Consider the following 17,925-nt stretch of genomic DNA (forward strand, 5'->3'; position numbering starts at 1 on the left):
ACCATAACAGCCCTAACCCTGGCAGACACAGCTCTCTACTACTGTGCTCTAGAAACACAGTGATACAAAGTGTAGAAGAGGCTGTACAAAAACCTGAACACAGATATCTGACTACTCTTCAAAGAGGAGGGAAGTGGTATTCAAAGCACAGCTTCATATCAGATGGATTCTGCTAATTCCTGTTTTATCAGAGTCACTGTGGTTACAGCTGCTAATGAAACACTGTGGGAGGATTCACATGAGCAGCAAATCCACATCAACCACAAACCAACTGTAGGAACGTTCAGACACAATAAAAACTGTCAAACATCCAAAGCTGCTCATTTACACTATTTTATATTTAGTGGATGAGGACATGCAAAAATGCAGCAGAAGCAAAATAAACAGAGTAACAGAGGTTTATCTCTTTAAGTTAAAATCTCTCACATGAAGCTAAAAGTCCAACCAGGAAGACCATCTCATGCTTATTCCATTTATTCTCTTTGAACTCATCACATCAGATGATGATGCTCTCCTTCATCATTGTCCTGCTCTGGTACTTTGTGCCTGGCCTTCTTGAGGTCTCTGAGCAGGATCCTGGACGCTGCATCATCTGGTAACTCTATTGTGCTTCTGAGGACTTTATGTGTCAGAGTGACAGAATGGTGGTTTCTGTTTTACTGGACTTGTGTGCTAACCTGTCATGGCTCAGAGGCCCGTGAAGTGGAAAGGACTCATGCGCAGAACCAAAAGACCGGAGGCTTGAAGTGATTTGCAAAAAACAAAAACTTTTATTTGCCAGAATTCCTAACTGAGATTGTCAAGACAATAACAAGATTTAACTTTGTGCAAAAGCGTGGTGTCTGTGAGTGCTGGGCTTAGGCTAAGCATGGAACTGTCAGATCACTAAACTGCTGAGGGCTGGAGTGGGGCAGGTGGAAGCTGTGGCAGACCAGGGTCACTGAAACGAAGGAGAGGATAATCAGAACGGTCCAGGGAGTTGTGGGAGTTTCCCAGTATATAGGCTGAGATGGCTTACGTGGTCGCAGGCGGGGATAAGCTGGAGGTGAGGCGAGGTCCGGGCGAGTACTGAGTCCTTTACGGGTGTGCAGGGAGGCAGGCAGGTGTGAATGGCCCTTTGCCTGAAAAGGATCAAGCAGCAGCTGACCGGAATCCAGAAGCGTGGCTATGGCAGGGTTTGGATGATGAGTCCAGGTACCGACTAGGAGACAGGAAAAGGGAGGTAAGTAACACACACTCAGAGACGCACAAAAACATGAGGCTGTGAACTAACTGAGGTTAGCAGATGATCTGGCGAAGACTCTTCTTCTTCTTCTTCTTTCTTTCTTACATTTGTATTGGCGGTTGGCAAACAACTGAAAGGTGCATTACCGCCACCAACTGGTATGGAGTATGGTCTGGAACGACGCTCAAAAAAAAAAAAAAAAAAATTCCTCAAATCCTTTCAAACAGTTTCCCCTCTTTTAAAAACTGAAATAAGGCCTGATAACTTTTACTTCCCGAGTCCTTTCGCAACAAATCAACAAGATCCAGTTTGATTTTTAGGTTACTGAGATTTTGAATCAATTGTCTCCTCTCAATCTGATCCGGTTGTTCAGTGATGACGCGACGAATCCTACTTCCGGGCCTAAAGTAGTCTGCGTTTAATATGGCTTTTGTGTTGTTAACATGTTTAATGTTTTGTATTTTCTTCTATTTAATCTCAAAAAGCTCCTAAAAACAGTCAGTGATCACTGTTGACCTCCCTCGGCTTTTATTACCGCTAATCATTTATTTAAGCTCAGTTTTTAAAACCTTACATGTAACTACAGCACAGCCCATGCAGCAGTATATGAATAACTAACCTCGTATTGTGGATGGATTATCTCAGTTGTTCTCCTGGCTGAAGTTTGGTCCGTTTACATCATCCTGCCATGCGATTACATTTGTTCCTGACCACCGAGAACACTCACGTTAACTTTTATCGAGTGGAAAAAAAGTTAGCTTGTTTATATTATGCTAACATAGCTGTGTCGCTAGCGGTCACGTAGCACATCATTATATACCAGCTAGCCAAACTTCAGTAATCCTACAAACGTCACTGCTGTTTAGTTTTCTGTCTTCATTTATGTTGGAAGTGATAGCAGAGCTGTACGTTTGAATTTGTTTCTAAACCCCGCAGTCAGGACATGCTATATTGTATTTAGATGGAAGCTAGCGAGCTAACTTCCTGCTAACTTCTAACGCCGTTAAATGTCATAAATTCCATTTTCATGGATGCCTGGATGTTAAACTCAATTGTTACACCTGGTAGAGCAGAACGCTGATCATTTTATTAAAGATGAAAGACTTTAGACAGTTTTTCAACTCTCAGTAATGCCACAGTGATCGTTTGATATATGGACCTGCAGCGGAGTTTAGGCCCAGACACGGCTAGTGACGTCAGACTGAACAACCGGATAACTCTGACACTGCAACATGACATGTTCTACAGTTTCCTCTACCCCACAGTAATCACATTTTCCGGTACTATGTTTCCTTATCATGAATAATGTATTATTCAAGCCAGTATGTCCAAATCTCAGTCTGGATATGATCACCTCCTCCCTCCTAGTCCGTCCTGCGTTTCTCATTCCTCCCACCCTCCTTTGAATTTTATACAACCATCGTTCCTTCTTTTCTTCCTCCCACTGCTTTTGCCATCTTGCTCTCATATCTTGCCTTACCATACTCCTTATCTCTGCTTGGCCAAAACTAACAGCCATGTCAACCACCCCATGTTTTACGGCCTCCTTTGCAACTCTATCTGCCTTTTCATTCGCCCATACTCCACAGTGCGCTGGAACCCATAAAAACACAACTGCAAGTCCCATCATGTGTATCCGGAAAAGTGTCTGCTGAATTTCCGCCAAAACATCTGCTCTACTGTCTGAGTGACTATGCTGTAGACTGACCAATGATGAACTTGAATCTGAACAAATGACAGCATGTAATGGCCTCACGTCTTCCACCCACTGAACAGCTAATAATATTGCGATCATTTCCCCAGTGTATACAGAAAGCCCATCACTAATCCTTTTACCCATTTCCACCGAAAACTCTGGGACCACAACTGCAACACCGGTTTGACCGGTTGTGTTCTTTGAGTCGTCTGTATATATTTGAACATAACTATGATATTGGTCAATGTAAGCCTGTACCGCATGAGTCTACTGTAGCATCAGGAAGTAGCCATGGAGGTACTGCTGGTAACGGCACTCTGTGACTAATGTTTAACTGATCCAGATTAAATTCTGTTGCTTGTCTCCCCACAATCCATCCAAAGCTCTTCGTTTCCCTCCTTTCTTTCTCCCAGCAAGGTTTAAGTACTTCATGTGTTGGGTGATTAAGTATAGCTGCTCCCTTCTCAGTCCTAATGGCATCTCTCCCATCTCCACCTGTAAAGCTGCTGTTGGAGTTGTTTTAAATGCACCTGTGCAAATTCGGAGTGCCTGATACTGAATATGGTCTAACTTTACCAGAGTTGTGTCTGCTGCTGAGTTATATGCTACACACCCATAATCCAACAGTGATCTGACCAACCCAGTGTATATGGCCCTCAAAGACTTCCTATCCGCTCCCCAGTCCCTCCCAACTAAACACCTCATTATATTCAACACTTTTTTACATTTGTCCACCACCTTCTGAATATGTGCAGCCCATGTTAACCTCTCATCAAACCACAATCCAAGAAACTTAAATTTACTCACCCTTTCTAATTCTTGATCATACAACTTAAGCTTGACGTCCTTACCAACTCTCTTCCTTGTAAAAAACATCACCTTGGTTTTATCAACTGAAAATTTAAAACCCCACTTATAAGACCACTCTTCGACTCTTCTAATTGTTCCTTGCAGTTTCTTCACAATATACTCTATATTTTTCCCTCTCTTCCATATTGCTCCATCATCAGCAAACAGTGAACATCCCATCCCTGCCTCTAAATCATTAAACACATCATCTATCATCAAAGAAAATAACAAAGGGCTCACTATGCTCCCTTGAGGTGTATCATTTTCTACCAAAAACCTTTCAGAAAAAACCTTCCCAATCCTCACTTGAATATGTCGCCCCTTTAAAAAATCCATTATCCACCCGTACATCCTCCCCCTAACACCCAATTTACAGAGTTTAATCACTAGGCCATCTCTCCACATCATATCATAGGCCTTTTCTATATCAAAAACACCGCAACTACACTCTCACTGTTTGTTTGTGCTTTTCTAACTTCATGTTCCAAACATAAAACTGGATCCATAGTAGTCCTCCCTCTTCTAAACCCACTTTGATATTTAGAGATAAATCCTCTATTTTCCAAATAGTACGTCAATCTTTCAGTTATCATACGCTCCATCACTTTACAAACATACGATGTTAATGCTATAGGTCTAAAATTTCCTGGATTTGTGACATCCTTTGTGACCGCATTACATATCACCGCCTTTATCCAGGGGATGCCATACCCTGCATTTATGGACTTCCTAAAATCCACAAGGAAGGGGTCCCACTCAGACCCATAGTCAGTAGCACAAACTCAGCCACTTATAACACTGCGAAACACCTTGCTACCATCCTGGCACCTCTCGTGGGGAACACCCCACACCACATCAAGAACTCCACCGACTTCACCGACAAGGTCCAGAAACTTACCCTGGATCCAGATGAAACCATGGTGTCCTTTGATGTAGTCTCTCTCTTCACTTGCATTCCCACCACGGAAGCAGTGGAGACTGTCAGAAAACGACTCCAAGAAGACAGCTCCTTGGAAGACAGGACCAACTTCACACCCGATCAGATCTGCACACTGTTAGACCTCTGCCTTACCACAACATACTTCAAATACAACGAAGGCTTCTACAGACAAAAACATGGCTGTGCCATGGGCTCCCCCGTGTCACCTATTGTAGCCAATGTTAAGGTTCAAAAATATAGGGAAGGAAACACAGGAGGAATGCAAGTAACCACACTGGTCCAAAGGGTAAAGACGATGATTTTAATGAAATGACACACGTGGGAGAATGAGCGGACTCCGTAAGCAGACAGCCCCACAATCTCATCCTCCTAACATCAAAATACAGTTTTATATGCATCAGAGTATATTTAGTGACGCCCCCTCATTGCGTCATCACATACATCAGCTTCAAAACCACAAATGTTCTATTTGACAACTTAAGGCACAATTAACAAGTACACTGGCTTCCATCTTCTCCCCGGTGGTTTCCCGTAAGCCAGCTCAGCTCTCGCATCGTGCATCTACTGCTTCATCAGTCAACTTTCACCTACACCCTAACAGCGTGTGTGTGTATGTGTGTCTGTGCGTACACGTGCGAGGGCGCGTGCATGCTGTGTACTGCGTACGTGTCATGACCTCTCACTATTGGTGTCTGTATGTATATGTCTCGCCCTTAAATGCTCTCACATCTCACCCGTTACACTTCTGACCTTCACGTGACCAGAGGCTCCCCTTTACATATAATAATCTAACTGGAACTATATATGTAATCTACTGAATAAACACCCTACTCTTTCAGCTTACGCTCACTCTGCTTTCGGTTTCACTTCTGCAAAAGCTGCAACTTCAAAGACATAACTTCCTGTCTCATTTTGGCACCGAGTGTATTTTCCTGTCTCTGCCCTCTACACAGAGATCATAAAAGCATTAATAACATTTAAATTATAGATTCAACTCAACCATTTAAAATGGTTCTTCTTTGGACCTGTAATAAACATGTTAATATTTGATTATGATAACCCCTGTAATACAAATTATAACCTAATGCCAGCACTTCAATAAATGCTTGGATGAAATGATAATTAATGCAATGATAAAGATGATGGTTATGAACAGTAACCCTAAAATAATTCCTATAATTCTACACCAACCTTTACATGGAGGAAGTGGAAAGGAAGGCACTTGGCTCTTTCAAAGGAAGAGTACCCAGCCACTGGTACAGATATGTAGACGACACCTGGGTCAAAATCAAGACACAAGAAGTGGAATCCTTCACTGCGCACATTAACGCTGTGGATAAAAACATCAAGTTCACCAGGGAAGACACAAAGGATAACTGTTTGCCTTTCCTGGACTGCGCCGTGCACATTGAAGAGAATGGCAACCTCAACATCGAAGTTTACCGGAAGCCCACACACACGGACCAGTACCTCCTCTTTGACTCCCATCACCCTCTGGAACACAAACTTGGAGTAATTAGGACCCTACACCACCGGGCAGAACATGTTCCCTCTAAGCCTGAGGGAAAAAGAAGGAACACACACACGTAAAGGAAGCACTGAAAACATGTGGTTATCCTAACTGGGCGTTCATAAAGTCAGCAAAGATGCACAGAAAAGAAGATCAGACACCAGCGAGGGAGGATAAGAAAGACAGACGCAACAACGTTGTCATCCCCTATGTAGCCGGTGTATCAGAGAAACTCAGGAGAGTTTTCTCCAAGCACGACATCCCAGTGTACTTCAGACCCAGCTACACAGTCAGACAGAAACTGGTTCATCCCAAAGACAAAACTCCAAAACACAGACTTAACAACGTGGTGTATGCGGTACAGTGCAGTGAGGAATGCCCAGACCTCTACATTGGAGAGACCAAACAGCCACTTCACAAGCGCATGGCACAACATAGAAGAGCCACCTCCACAGGACAAGACTCAGCAGTCCATCTGCATCTTAAGGATAAAGGTCACTCTTTCGAGGATGCCAATGTTCACATTTTGGACAGAGAGGACAGATGGTTTGAAAGAGGAGTGAAAGAGGCCATCTATGTCCACTGTGAGCGACCATCTTTGAACAGAGGCGGTGGTTTACGACACCAACTGTCTGCCATCTATAATCCAGTTTTGAGTTCCCTCTCCAGACGCCTTAGCGCCCACTCACATCCTGGGCCATCTGACCTCAGGAATTCACATGACAAGGTGGGGCCAGGTTTCAATGAGCTCACCTGAAACCCTGGCTGATTAGGTCCCACACCCGCTTTCACACCTTGGCTCAGGCGATTAGAGGATCACCAGGGGGTCCTTTGTCCCTCTTTGGGGGGGATACTCCCACTGGGATTAAATCTGGGACTCTCGGCCATTTGACCTTAGAACTGAAGAAGCTTCTCGGATGAGAGGTGAAACGTCTTCAAGCAACTTAAAGAAGTCCAGACGCTTTTCTTTGCTAACTCCTTTGACGACATCCTTTCCAGGTTTCCATATGGGCACCACCACAGCTTCCTTCCAGCTTTGCAGCAGTTTCCCACCCTCCCAAACACTGTTATACAACCCTAACAAAAGATCTTTAGCTGACTCACTGAGTTGGTTTAACATGGTATAGCATACCTGATCTTTTCCCGGTGCTGATAATTTAGATTTCTGTAGTACTCGATGTAGTTCTGTCTTTGTAAAAAGGATATATAATGAATCATCTGTATCCCCTACCAGGTCCATTAAGCCTCTATTCTCTGCAATAGTCATGTCTCTTCCTCGTCACCCTTCCTCACTAATATTGCCTGAACTGTGGACTTTAACAAAAGTTTTTTGATATTTAATCACTTTATCACACTCCTGTGTCCACCATGGTACAATCTTCTTCTCCCCTCTACCGTCTGTCCTCTTCATCACTGTTAAGAGATATTTTAGGATTTTAGGATTTTTATTATGTTATGCTTAAAAGTACATTTCATTATCTAGATGTGTTTGCTCTTTCAGTGTTCAGCTTAAATGGGGAAGTTACACTCTGTGCAGGCTTCCTGCACGCAGCACGGTTTCTATTTTCTCTCTTCCTGTATGTGCTCTCTGAATAAAGACTCTTTTTTTTTTTTACTGCAGGGTGCGAGTCTCCCTGAGTTTCACCCGTGTACACGTTAAACCTGTCTGAGCGTTTTTATTCCGACCTGAGTTGCAATACAGGAAAACTCCTGACAATCACCCTGCTGGCCGCCTCTAAAACTACCTTACAAATAAAATAATTTAACTCATCCACCCACACATTCATATCAATCTTTTGCATTTCTTGATCACTAACTAATCTAAATGTATCCCAATCAGCATCCCTAAAACACCACTGCTTCACCCCCCCCGTCTCGTTTTTCTATACTGAACTCAATCATCGTTGTTGTAAAGGCTCACCTTTCAGCACATTCACTTCACCAGATGCACCTTGTTTCTTTTCCTCACCTTTGATTGGGTGTGGTGCTTGGCCTTAATTGCACTCACCTGTCACTCGTTATATAAGGACTGCACTCACCTACCTCTCACTCTTTCTTCACTCCCACATGGGGCGGCAGCTGAGGTGAGTTTCTCTTTGAGTCTCCTGAGTTCATGTATTATTTTGAGTTACTTAAATCATACTCTATTTCCTTTCAGAGAGAGCAGTCCATGTGTGTCTTTCCTTTCTTTACCCATTATTCAATAAAACGACAAAACCTGTAAATGATTCACTGCTTATTCTCATTCTAATCGGATGAGCCCATGATGATGACCACTTAAACCCTGAACCTTCCTTCCTCTAAAACAATCATCATTATAGGATAATGGTCACTGCCTACAGTTGTCTCTTTCAGTACCTGCCATGAACAAATACCTGCCAGCGAGTCTGACACCAATGTAAGGTCAACTGCTGATTCTGCACCTGTTCTAACATCCACTTTCGTGCCACTTCCATCATTCAAACACACAAAATTCTTCATCTCCATCAATTCCTCAATCACTGCACCATTCCGATCATTACCATTACCCCATAATGTGCTGTGTGCATTAAAATCCCCACACCAAATTACTTTTCCCTTTAAATATGTGTCAAGTTCATCCACCGATATCAGTTTATTAGCTGGATTGTAGAAATTAATCACTCTGAAACTTCCAGTCCCTCCCCAGACTTCAAGTATGTCATATGATTGTTGGGTTTTTCTCTGTATTTATTATTGTGCTATCTACTGTACAATATAAAGCGCCTTGAGGCGACTTATGTTGTGATTTGGCGCTATATAAATAAAATTGAATTGAATTGAATTGAATTGAAAGTATAATATATTCTAACTGTGTTCCCAAAGCTACAACTCTATATTGAATCCCTTGTGCCACAAATATTGCACACCCTCCTCCATATCTCTGCGAACACTCCTATAACCTTTAATAACAAAATCTAAAGTAGGTTTGAGCCATGTCTCCTGAATACAGATTATGCCTGGTTTCTTTTTGCATTGTTTGACGAATCCCTTAAATTCTTGTCCATTTGCAATCAGACTTCTGGCGTTCCACTGTAAAATAATCATATTGCACTCTCCTCTGGTCCTCCTGCCTTCCCCTCCCCTCCAAGTCTTTTATTGACAGTTTCCCAAGATTTATCTTTAATGCCAAAAAACCTCTCTGCTCCTTTCACAACTATTTTAATTTTCTCTGTTTTGTGTTTCACCTGGTCTGTACAGTTTATGACATAGGCAATAAACAAAATCATCTTCTCCACTGTCAGTCCTGTACGAGCTCCCTGTGAATGTATTACTTCTGATGTTGATGGTCGAACCTTTTCTGTCCCGTCCTTTGCCTTTTGTACCCTTTTGACAGCCTCAGCGTCATTTAAGTTGTGAGCTACTTTGACTTGCTCGACCTCCACAGCCTTCTTCCTTACTTCACACCCCCCGTAACTCACCCTGTGCTGCCCCCACAGTTACTGCATTTATCCTGTACACTATCCCCACATTCGTCATATCGGTGTTCCCCTCCACACTTGGGGCACCTCTGTTTCCCTTTGCAAACTGCAGCGATGTGTCCGTATCTTTGGCATTTATAGCACCTGAGGGGTGGTGGCACATATGGTCTAACAGGAAAGCTCATGCAACCTATTTTAACTCTGTCCGGCAGGACTGCCTCCTGGAATTCCAATAGAACCGACAGGCTACTCACCCTCTCCCCATTAATCGTTTTTAGCAGTCTTTGTACTTTGCTGACCTCACCACCATTAATACATCGCTTGAGCTTCTCCAGGTCCTCTTCTACAGGGATACCCGTAATCACCCCCCGTGTCACTTTGTTGTCTCCTAAGATCCTTTTGTCTCCTACAGTCTTCCTACAAATACTTTCAGCATTCAACACTTTATTTCTTTGTTCTTCTGTCTTAACCACTATCAGCACTTTCCCATCCCTGAGAATTTTAGCCAGCTGAACATCTCCAAACTTCTTTTTCAGTTCTCTAGACAACGCTATTGGGCTTAGCTGCACATCCTCATCTTCCTTCCTGAGCTTTAGAATTATTTTGAAATCCTCCCTCACCATTTTCCTCCGGACAACTCTGGACCCCTCCTCCGAACTGTTCTCCTCCAAGCTCCGTTTACTAGTCTGTGTCCCAAATAAACTCGCCTCCTCTGTCCTGCTTCTCCCTCTTCCTGATCTTTGCCCTCCAGCAACCGGGGTCCAGTCACTAAAATCCATATCATCATCCTCACCCACCTGAGACGCCATTCCAGCCAGTCACATACCAGTTTATGCCCAACCGCCAAGGTCCGTGATCCAAATCCGTAGTCCAAAGTCCAAAAACTAAACGATTCACTTAAACCGTATGGAATGTACGCTTCTAGCTTGTCGACCGACCACCGTCCGCCTGGCGAAGACTCATTGTGTGCGCTGCTCCTAAATACTGCCAGAATAATTGCCTGCAGTTGAGGAACGGGGAGGGGCAAGAAGGGCTCCACCCAGAGGAGGAGAGCTGATGCTGTGGAAAGTTACTCAGACTCACCCGGACCATGACACTAACCACAAAGCCAAAGCATGTAATTGCATCATCAGGTCTGCAGCAGTATGTTCTGGACACTCTGGTGAAGAGAGGAGCTGAGCTGTCATCTGATCACCATCTGGGGGTGAGTTGAGTCAGGTGGTGGGGGAGAATGCTGGACAGGCCTGGCGTATCAAAGTGGTTCAGGTGATCTTCAACTCCCACCTCCAGCAGAGCTTTGGCAGCAGTCTGAGTGAGGCTGGGGACTCATTGCTGATGGGGCTGTGCAGAGCTTTGGCTGCAAGCTGGTTGGTGCTTGTAGTGTTGGTGACCTCCTAACCAGATCTCATTAACTCCTCATGTTTTGGGGAATGAAAGGTCCAGCTGAAACATCCACTCTTTGTCAGATTGTTGTCTTCATTCTGGTGGAAATTCAGCTCTTAATTTATGACTTATGAGTTTGTGCTTGTAGCTTCTGTTACCTCACCATGTTCTCTTGTGTCTGCTCATAGCTCTGTGGACTTGAGTTACCTGAAACCTGAAGGATTCTCTCATTGTCTGCTGTTTGGAAAGGACTTACTTGTAACAGAGCTGGAAAGCTCACCTGGAAAACTCACCTGCCCATCCACTCTCCACCCACTCAGCCTTCTGAAACCTTCACTTACCCCCCTGACACAGAAACTCTAAAAGTGAAACACAAGAAAGGACTCTAATAAATACTATGTAAGCAATTCTGACTGCACTGACACTCAGCAGTCGTTCTCTCGGGCAGTTCTCTGGTGTCTCCCTGCTCTGTCCCTCTGCAGGAAACCTACTTCCCTCCCCCTCTGTCTTTGAACCTTCTCAAAATAAAAGCATGTAAAGCTTTAGCCTCATGTGGGCTGCTTTAGAGTCGATGCATTCCTGTAATCATGACACTGAGAGGTTGTTCCAGTGATTTAAGTCATGTATTAATCGTAGTGGAGAGAAATTAATATGAATATTTCCTGTGTGAAGATGATGGTGTGATATCAGGGCTGCCACATGAAGGGGCAAAGTGAACAAGTTTATGAATACCTCAGAAAAAAAAAAACCCTTCGATGAGTATAAATGATCTTCTGATATTAACAATATCCTGGAACACCAACATGCACGCTCAGTCATCCAGGTAAGCAAATCCTAAAAAGCTGATTCTGTTCATCTGGATGTTTTCAGTGGGAGAAACGTTTCATCATCATCATCAGGTGACGTCTTCAATCTCAGCTGACCTTTGCACAATGACTGAAACCAGCACCACTGAATGAACAATGGGCTGTGAGGTCAGTTTATGATCATTAATATGCAAATTGTCACAACCATTGATCAACAACCACTGATCAATAGTCATGAGTACCATTCTCTGTTAATCATACTAAGCTGCTGTGGAAGCACAAAACTATTTGATTGGCTGAGATGAAATTACAAAGACTAATGGTACTAAGATGTAACTGGCCCCGCCCATTGAAATTCAACCAACCAATTACATTATTCCACTTTCAAATTCAGTCATAGACGATGAACATATAGACATAATCTTCAGTGTTTCCAACTCCACATCATGCCAATAATAATTATTATTCTTTGCAGAAGTAATTGTAGTATTATTGTAGTACCAGTATTTGTAACTGTATTAGTAGTTTTTTCTAGGAGTTGAGGGAGTTCTTCCTTCCCAATGTTGCCAAGTGTTTGCTCTCAGGGAATCAGCTGTTGGAATTTTCCCTGTAATGCTGTCGAGTCTTTATGACATAAAACTCCTCGGGGTGCTTTTTGATTTAGTGCTTTATAAATAAAACTGAGTTAAACTAAATATTCAGACTGAAGGAGCAGGGAATTGCACCATCAACCTTCCAGTTAGTAGACTAACTGCCTAATACAGACATTTCAGCCTGACTTACAGGCATGGGGTTAGTGTCTGTGTAGATGTGAGATCAGGTTAATGTGAGGCTGTCAGTACTGTCAGAGCTGAAATATGAGCTCCACCTGAAAGTGAAAATGCTGCTACTAGTGTGTAAAGCAGGAGGAAGTGAGAGAAGTTCAAACCCAGATCAGAGAGGAGGAGGAGAGATTCAGGGAGGAGCTGAGCTGTTACTGAACTAGAAGAGAGAGAAACCTCCACATTCAACAGAGTTCAGCACACAAACCATAAACTTTACCTTCATTCAACATGTTGTCTTTGGACTATTATGCACTTTCTTTACTGATTCTCACCATTCTAACAGGTACGTTACAATCTGTGTGTTTAAAGAAATACATTTGAATTGTGATGATTTATAAAAGTATCAAATATGTTTCTGTTCCTTTAGGTGTCAGCTGTGAAGATCTCACTCCAACCAACAAAGAAGTGTTCAGTGTAGAAGGCAGCACAGTTACTCTGTCCTATAGATACTCCAAAAAGGCAACTGGAAGTGACGAGTTTTACTGGTATCGACAATATCCTGGAAAACCACCAGAGTTCCTGATCTCTCATTTACTATCCGGAGAAATAATGAAAGAAGAAATCTCTGGACTGTCTGTTAGTGTGAGGGAAGATAAAACACTGATGACTCTTCAGATCTCCTCTGCTGCAATGACAGACTTTGCTGTGTACTACTGTGCTGTGAGGCCCGCAGTGACAGGAAACACCAAAACTCTGTACAAAAACCTTTGGAGCAAAGACAACAGAATACTCCACAACATCCACTAGAGGGAGCCACACATTGTTAAACCTCTGTAGCTATAATTCACTTGTTAAATGTGCCTATGCCAAGAGGCACACTTATTAGTATTCGTCGGATTTATTATTATTATTCTTCAGTTTCCGCCTGAAATTTTGCAGCGTAACTCACCCCGCAGTTTTGAGACAAGCTTCATTTATGTTACCTCATTTTGTGCTGCTGGATCTGGAATGGTGTGCTATGACTTTGAATATTTAGCTTTTATTAAATACAGGGTGGGCCATTTATATGGATACAGCGTAATAAAATGGGAATGGTTGGTGATATTAAAGTCCTGTTTGTGGCACATTAGTATATGTGAGGGGGCAAACTCCTCAAGATGGGTGGTGACCATGGTGGCCATTTAGAAGTCGGCCATCTTGGATACAACTTTTGTTTTTTCAATAGGAAGAGGGCCATGTGACACATCAAACTTATTGGTAATGTCACAAGAAGAACACATTCATTCAGAACACTGTGTAAAAATAACAAAAAGTGAATGCAAACGTGCATAAATATTTATTTTACGTGTTTGATGTGTGTGGCAGGGCGTGGTCTGCAGTGCCGCTGCAGGGGAGGTGGACCCACGGGTGTACAGTCTGTGCTCTCTCGGCTGTTTTTTGGGTGTGTGTCGGGCTGTGAGTTGAAAAGCTACAGCCGGCTGTGTGGGTAAACCAACCATGTGTGAAAAGTGGTCCATAACGTAATGCTTCAAAGCGTGTTCATCCAAACATTGTCGGGTCTGCCGTGGTACAATGGGACTTCTGCTCATGAACCTCTGTGCACAGCGTCTGCAAATCGGGGCTGTACAAAGTCACCTCATCTTTACACAAAACTGTAAGCTGTCATCTGTGAGGCACGAACGGTGTTTGTTTTTACCATAGTTCATGGTGGAGAATGGCTGCTCTGCTGACTTTTGCTCTCTGTAGCCGTATGAATGGCAAACTACACTGATTAGCAGCGGCATAGGCACACTTAAAATTTCTTCCGAAATGTTCGCTTTCTAGTTGAAGGAGAGATGGTTCATATAAATGAATCATCCACCATTGTTGTCCTCGCTCTTCACTGCAGTTTCTAAATAACTGCCTCAAAATGATCAGATGTGCAGATCACAGCCTGATGTTAGCAGACCTGTTAGTGACACTTTAAATATCAAAGCAGGACGTTTAATCTTCATCCATCATTTTTTGCTTCCCAGATATTTTATTCCCACAGATGTTTCATGAATATAAGAAGATCGGCTTGTTAGAGCCCAAATGTGGTGAAATTCTCATGTTTCAACAGTAAACAAAGGTAAAAAATACATAATGCAGTGGTATGGTTTCTTCCTTATATACATGCAACCCATAGCAGAGATGATTGCTGTCACCTGTGTCTGTCCTGCGTCTGAGCAGTTTTTGGTTCATTTAGAAAACAAGATTTGTGAAATGATTATTTCCTGATGATCGTTTGTAAATCTGAAACAGTTTCTCTAAAAACAAACAGAAACCAAGCTGCTTTCCTTTGATGTGTTTTGACTTGTTTTCAAGATTTGAAATCAGACATAAACAAATAAATCATACATCTGTAGGTGAATATGAATATTCTAAGATGGTGATTTCTGGATGTGTTCCTGAGCTCATGCTCTGATTTTAATGCTGTCTGAAGATCACAGACGTTCAAATAATTATTTCCAGATTCTCTGAATCATTTGATGATATCATCTTCTGTAGATGATGAGATATTCACAGTGAGGAACATTAATCACTTTGTAGATGCTCTTTTCTGCTGATTGGTGAACCTCAGAGAAACTCTAAGATTCTTTTTACACTCGATCATGTGACTGACCAGCTGACAGTTAGCCTCATTAGCTGCTGCATGTTCCTGTCAGCTGTTTGTTTTTAGCACCACTTACTTTGTTGAGCTGTCCTGTTGGGATGTTTCCATCAAATTCACAATGAGCTCATATTTTTCTTAAAATGGTTCATTTTCTTATTTTAAACTTTGATATGTTTTCTTTCTTCTGTTGTGACTAAAACATAATCATTGTATTCTCCTTTATTCACACTCATTATTTGAATGGAGCTCAAACAGATGCAGTTCACAGATGTAACAGAGCACAGTGTTCGCTGGGTGACAGACTGCTAACCTGTCACAGAGCAACTTCTCCATCCAAACTGTGACTGATGTTCTGCTTTTTCACTTTCAGATCGTCTCTTGGTTGAGAAAAAATAAAACACTATTTTTTTAATGTCAGCTGAGTTTGGTGTTGAGAATCTCACACATGTATTTTTCTTCATAGTTATGTAGGATGCCTGAAATATGAACCTCAGTGAAGAGTTCATGGGTCACAAGGTTTAGATCAAAGTGGGAGCACATGTTATGTTTGGCTATTGATGGTTTCAGAAGAATAATCATCAGTTATGTCACCATGGCAACAAAGAAGGACATCATTATTTACGAGGAAGTATATGTGCAAAATACCCCGAGTTATGTTTGTAGTATTCACTTCTTTTCCAGCCTCTCTTTACTATCATTGTAGTTTTAGATGAATACATTTATCACTTGTTCCTGAAGGGACGGTTCCATTAGTCTGTGTTTATCCTCAGACCTGCTGTGCTTTGCTCTGCACTGTTGTATCTCTACTCATCCAGGACAAGTTTAGAAGACACACAATCAGAGGAAGCTCTACAACCCAAAGGTAACATTAATGTGGGGCTAAAACTGTGTTTTTAAACTTTTACTCCACTGAGGTGTATTTCAGATGAAAAGTCTAAGGAGCTTGGAAAGAAAAGAAAAAGAAAAGAAGACGTTTCACCTCCAACAAAATTCTTGAGTTCTAGGGTCAAATGGTGGAGAGTCCCAGATTTAAACCCTGTGGTAGAGGGACAATGGACCCCCTAATGATCCTCTACCTGATCACACGAGCCAAGGTGTGAAGACGGTTGTAGGTCACAATCAGCCAGGGTTTCAGGTGAGCTCATTGTGAAACCCGGCCCCGCCCTATCATGTGATTTCATGAGGTCAGATGGCCCAGGATGTGAGATCTCAGAACTGGGTTATAGATGACAGACAGTTGGTGTGGTAAGCCCCGCCCTCTGTTCAAAGATGGTTGTTCACAGTGGACATAGATGTATTTCAGATGAGAACAAGCAGACTGATAGAGTTTAAAATGCTCCCCGAACCGTGTGACAGACACACTGTGGTGAGAGGAGAGTACTCGAGTACAGCTGTGGATCTGAACAACACATGCAGGTACTGTGCTGAGGTGCTGGCTGGGATTGGTGTCGTATATGTTGTAGAGGCATGGCATGCACACAGGATCCAGGTGTGACTCATTCATCTTACGTTGCTTTTACAAACATGTCGTGTGAACTGTGTCTGTGGGAGATTTCACTTTGAACTGTTTTCATTGTGACTGTCTGAAATATCAAAGAGGGCAGTTTCAGTTTGTAACATATCCTATGACTTTATTTGGAGTCTTTCCTTTGCTGCGTGCAGATTGCTTTTCAATTCTGAGTATTTCCATCTTTAATGTATTCAGTTCTCAGTTTGCTTGTTGTCAATTGTAACAGTCACAATGGTGTGGTGTCTCTTTAAGACAACCCAAGTCGAGGGTTAATGTTGTCATCGCTATGCATCACTGCCCTCTCTGTGATTGTGCGGACATGTGCTTGCACGCTAGTGCATGAGGAGGGACGGATTTTATGTTTTACCTCTCCAGACACCTTTGTTTGCAACGTTATGGGTTGTACGAACACTCTGCGCTATGTTTGTTAAGCTGCAGCCGTTCAACCGGGCTTATATGGTGACGAAGAGAAGGTATATTAAAGAACACGCTGTGGAATTCCCAATGCCAGTGTGAGTGTGTATTCTTTTGACTATCCTGCTAAGTGTTTTGCCGCCTCCTCTCAACCACTAAACACAACCCGACGTTACACAGTGTACCAAAATGTATTTTTTGGGCCGTGTAATGGTGCTGCTAGGTTTCATATCCATATCACCAGAAGCCGTGTGTGACCTGAAAATCTTTGAATTCAAAAGTTATTACAGAGAAAACTGTAAGACAAATTTCACTTACATTCTCAGATCTCTGAGCATGAAATGAGCTTAAATTCTCTTTTATGAAAGCATAACTAACTCAGCTTTTGTCTCAAACTTGTGAACAATGTAAAAGTTCACCTGCTTTTGAACTCCTCACTGTTGCTTTTAAGAATACTAAGTATTCCCAACAAAGAGAGTCACAGGCCGCTTCAGCATCGAGGCTGAAAGCTGTCCATTGTTCAGAGGAGTTTTGTGATCAGTGAGATGGAGAGCCTTCCTAACATTACCCAGTGTTTGTCTGCTTTATACAAAGCCTGTTTGTGTCTTTGAGGTCTGGGATTAGATTTTCCAGTCATCTTGCTGGTATTGATGCAAACAGTCTATAATCTATGTTTAGAACTGATATTGGTCGATAACAGCTGCACTGACTCTTCTCTTTCCCAGCTTAGAGATCACTGATACTGCTGCCTGT

General features: G+C 42.6%; 1 protein-coding gene and 1 long non-coding RNA gene across 4 annotated transcripts in view; both read right to left on the reverse strand.

The window, feature by feature from the left end:
• The window catches only part of LOC100704393 (zinc finger protein OZF), an 883,579-nt gene that overhangs the window by 744,839 nt on the left and 120,815 nt on the right, over window positions 1–17,925 (reverse strand). The gene's annotated exons all lie outside the window — the stretch shown is intronic.
• Window positions 590–1,890, reverse strand: LOC109201836 (uncharacterized). 2 transcript variants are annotated; one of them, XR_003214858.1, is made up of 3 exons: window positions 1,845–1,890; window positions 1,019–1,201; window positions 590–940 (listed from the first exon to the last, which is right to left on the reverse strand). It is a non-coding gene; the product is annotated as an uncharacterized LOC109201836 (long non-coding RNA). The 2 variants fall into 2 exon arrangements; XR_003214859.1 differs by lacking the exon at window positions 1,845–1,890 and adding an exon at window positions 1,274–1,315.

This window comes from Oreochromis niloticus, linkage group LG18 (assembly GCF_001858045.2).
Source record: "Oreochromis niloticus isolate F11D_XX linkage group LG18, O_niloticus_UMD_NMBU, whole genome shotgun sequence".
Lineage (NCBI taxonomy): Eukaryota > Metazoa > Chordata > Actinopteri > Cichliformes > Cichlidae > Oreochromis > Oreochromis niloticus.